Consider the following 4694-nt stretch of genomic DNA (forward strand, 5'->3'; position numbering starts at 1 on the left):
TGGATCTGGGATTAACTGAAATGAGAGAGATCTTCTTAATTGGATCATCTGAAGCTGGAAGACACGCCCCCAAATGTAGGTGTTACCTTCTGATGGCAGCCCGTATAAAAGGCCACAGCAGAGGTGAATGCCTGGCTTCGTGTTCTTGCCTTCTCTTACTGGTGAGTTCTTCTTGCTGCTGTAGACTGAAGACTAGCTGATCTTTTGGAATTCATCAGACCTTCAGCACCAGATTGGAACTACTGAGACATCCAGCCTCGTGGACTGAGTGATTACGGATTCTCAGCCTCTCCAGTGTGGTGCAGCCATTGTTGGACTACTTGGACTCTATCCTGTGAACTAAGCTGATAAATCTCTGTACATATATATTCATTCTACTGGTTCTGTTTCTTTGGAGAACCCTGACTAATACAGTATCTATATATATTTATCTATCATCTATCATCTATTTAGCTTTCTAATACATGAAGTTGGGAATTGGGTGAGGGGTAGTATGAGGGATGCAGATAGGGAGGGAATCTAAGTATGATCAAAATATATTGTATGAAATTCACAAGAATTCAATAAAATAAAGTCAGCTTTGCTGGATGTAGCAAACTTAATCGGCAGTTGTTTGCTTTCTGAAATTCATGTATATTGTTCAATGCTTTCCTGGACATTAGGGCTGCTGTTGAGAGAGCTAATGTTTTTCCAATGTGTTTGCTTTTGTAAGTGAGTTTATCATATCCCAGAGTTTCTAGACATGGTGGCAGTGCTCTTTTGTTTCTCATTCATGTCTAACTTTAATATTACCCCATTCTCGACTAATGGGGGGCTGTCTATTTATATCTAGCATCTATAAAGAATTTAAAATTTTACACAGAAATAAAACAAACCATCAATCAATAAGTAGGCCAATGGAGTGAACAAATAGTTCTCAGAAGAAATAAAATTGCCAATAAATATTTGAAAAAAATATTCAGTATCCATAACCATCAGGGATATGGAAATTAAGATTCTATGGAGATTCTATCTCATCATGGTCAGTATGACTATCATCAAGAAAGCAAGTGAGAACAAATTTCTGTGACAAACAAGAGCTGCTAGTAGGGATGTAAACTGGGACAGCCACTGGGAACATCAATATGGACTTACCTTAAAATACTACAAATAGAACTTCCACATGATCCAGATATACCGTTCCTGGGTATGTTCTCAAGAGAAGCTAAGTCAGCATATCAGAGGGACACCTGCACATTCGTGTTCGTTACTGTGCTATTCACAATGGCTGAAGACAGAAGCAGACTAGATGTCTATGAACAGACGAATAAAGGAAACACGGCATGGATACACAGCAAAGTTTTATTCAGCTTCAAAGAAGAACGAAATGATTTCATTTGCTGAAAAGGAATGAACTGGAGATTATTATGCTAAGAGAAATAAACCAGAGTCAGAAAGGCAAATAGCACAGTTTCCTTCATATGTAGAAACTATATTTAAATGACTGTGTATACATATGTGACATAAAAGTAGAAGTAGGGCTATGAGAAGGGTAGAGGGTTCTAAAGGGCGGGGTGGGGGAGCAAGAATGGGAAATTTCATGAAAGGCTACAGTTAAAGACTATATTTAAATATCTCTATATGTGTGCTTACACAGAGGGTGGCTATTTGGGGAAGGAAGGGGGTTCTAAGTGGAGAGGAGGTATAGGGAGGATAGTTTGGCAGGAGAATAAAAATGAAATGCAAAGTCACATATTTGCGGAATGGCATAATGAAAACCATTATTCTGTACGTTAACTGAGAGGGGTGTGTGGGGCTCCTGCCACTGCTGCTGCCTCTTCCAGGGACTCATCTTTGCTTCTTCGCCGGCTCCTGAGAAAGCCCTCATGCTCTGTCATGCTGCTCAAGCCCCGCGAAAGGATTGAGTTCCCACTTTTGCTTGGTGTAGACACAGCTAAACGCCAAACATGGTGCTGGGTTATTCCCCTCAGATCTTGTATTTTAATTACCAGTGTTTCCTGTAAATAGAATTGCGCATGCTAATAAGATATTAAGGGAAACACAAGCAGGCTGAACGTTGAGAAGGGTTTTTGCCGACAGTTTCATTAAACATATATGAGGAAGTGAGTCACCCATTTTAGCAGAAAGGAAATCCAGTTGGCAGTGGGCAGGAAATAATAGGAACAGCAGCAGGGCTTAGAGCGACAAAGATGAGAAGTTCTGAAGACGAGAACAAATGCTTTGCACTCAGATGAAGCCATCATGGAGGTCAGTGAGCTTTTGCTGACTCATTCATTTTTCCATTGATGAGAACCAGATGAAAGGTTCGGCCTCCTAGTAATTGCTAATATTTGTCAGGAAATTTTAAGACAAGCATGGGCTAGTGGGCAGTTTGAGAAAATTATTTATTAATATTTTTATGTAAAAAATATCTTCTCTCTCCTTTTGTTTTTATGTGCCCTGGTAAGAATTGAACTCAGGCCCTTATGCATGACAGGTGCATGCTCAACTACTGAGCTATATCCCTGCCCCCAAAGTTTTTATTTTCAAAATGTGTAGGTAAAAGTATATAAAACTAAATGTGCAGTTTAATGAAAAGTAAAATAAAAACCCTGCGTGGCCATGTTTCAGCTTAAGCAATGGAATATCATTAAAATTTAGAATTCCCCTAGGAAACATCTCCAATTTTAATCCAACAATAACTACCTTAACATTTGTGTTAATTTCTGTTTTCCTGGGGCAATTTTCCTTTTGTATGTTTGGCTACACTGCATTTTCAAAATCTGAAAAATAAGTGACTCATCTTATTTAGCTTATTATATATTCAATCTTTCTATCCAAGAATATAGAGAATGTCTTAATTTGTTTAGGCCTTCCTCAAATTCTTACAACAAAAGTTTTACGTTTATTAATATAAGGTTTAAATCTTTTTATAGTTCCCTTACCAGTTGTATATCAGTTTTTAAAAAGTATTTTATTATTTTTATTTTTATGTGTATGAGTGTATTGCCTGCATGCATGTAAATGCACCAATGTCATGTAATGCCTGTGGAGTTCAGAAGAGGGCATCTGATTTCCCCTGAAACTGGAGTTACTGATGGTTGGATGGTTGTTAGCTGCAATGTAGCTGCTGGGAGTTGAACCCGTGTCCTGTGCAAGAGCATCCAGTGCTCTTAACCTCTGAGCCATCTCTCCAGCCCTCAAACAGTTGTGTATCTTTTTAAAAAAGTATCTCCAATGTCTATTTTAAAATTGTGATTTCTGATTCCTTGTTGTGGTGTAGAGCAATGCAACTGGAAAGTTCATAAATATCAACCTCTAAACTCTGATTAACCCTGAGAAGTAATATCCTTAAAAATTATTATGAGAGGGCCATAATTTACAAATATTCTTATATTTATCCTCTTTAAAGCCTTACTTTATGTATTTTTTGGGTCTTTTTCTTATTGCACAGAGTAAGATCTCTTATACTCTGTTAAACAGAAGTACTAGATGGATGGTTATGTTTGGTGCCAAATAATTCCTGATGTGGAATGCATAAATCCTTTTTTTAAAGAATTCAATTTACTGTTGGTTGATTTAGGTGCACTTTAATAAGATGGAAACTTTCCATGTCTAGCTTGTTAAACGTTTAAAATCATGAATGGCTATGAACATTTTAAGCACTTTTCTTATATGTATTAAAATAACCATTGAGATCAGCCAATGTTTAATTTTAAATCAAAATTTCATTCCTCAGCTAGAAACCCAACTTTATTATGGTGCATTATTATTTTAATGCTTAGGTTTCATGGTCTAACATTTCCCTTAGGATGCTTCTGTTTGTATTCCAGGGCAGGGCCTAACTTGGATGACACATTTTCTTTCTCTGACGTTGTTGTCTGATTTGAATGTAGAGTTATGGTAGCTTCATAATTTGAATTGGGGATTGTTTCTTTTTTTCTGTTCTCTTGGGAGAGTTTACATATGATTGTAAGTATTGCTTTCCCTAAATGTTTGCTGGAATTGGCATATACAGTTCTCTGGGTCTAATTTTCTTCTTGGGAAGGGGTTCAAATATTGATTAAATCTATTTAATGGTTATCAGAATATTCAGATTTTTATGTTTTTTCAGTTATTACTGATTGAGGATGTTTTCCCCTATAGATTGATATGTTTCAACCTGGTTCAAATTTGTAAAAACTCTTCTTAATAGCCTTTCAGTTTATTTATATTTTCTCTTCTAGGCTAGAAATCAGCTGTATCTCTAAGGAATTCAATTGTTTTTGGTGAGGAATAATATTTGGAGACTATGATCATGGTGCAAATGGTGCTTATTATTACCAAATCAAACTGGTGTTGCCATTACATGATTTCAGAGCTAAGAAAAATGTCTCTTTGAAAACGAAACAAAAATATGACTTCAAATTGGTATTTTCTTTCTCTTCTTCTCTTTTTTCTTCCCAATAGTTTTGTTCATCATCATCCCAAACTGAAAGCAACTAAGTTTTCCATGATGGGTGAATGAATAAGAGCGCGATGCTTTATCCACACGATGGAATTATTACTGATGAATGAAAACGAAGCTACCACATCACAAAGACATAGAGGAACCTAAGTGAATGCAGAGCCAATGTGAAGAGTATGCACATTGTATAATTCCAACTACTCAACATTTTGGAAAAGCGAAAATACAGGAGCAGTGCAAAACCAGGGGTTTCCTGGGGCTCAGGGAG

The sequence above is a fragment of the Nannospalax galili genome, unplaced genomic scaffold (assembly GCF_000622305.1).
Source record: "Nannospalax galili isolate Female #2095 unplaced genomic scaffold, S.galili_v1.0 scaffold3183, whole genome shotgun sequence".
NCBI lineage: Eukaryota > Metazoa > Chordata > Mammalia > Rodentia > Spalacidae > Nannospalax > Nannospalax galili.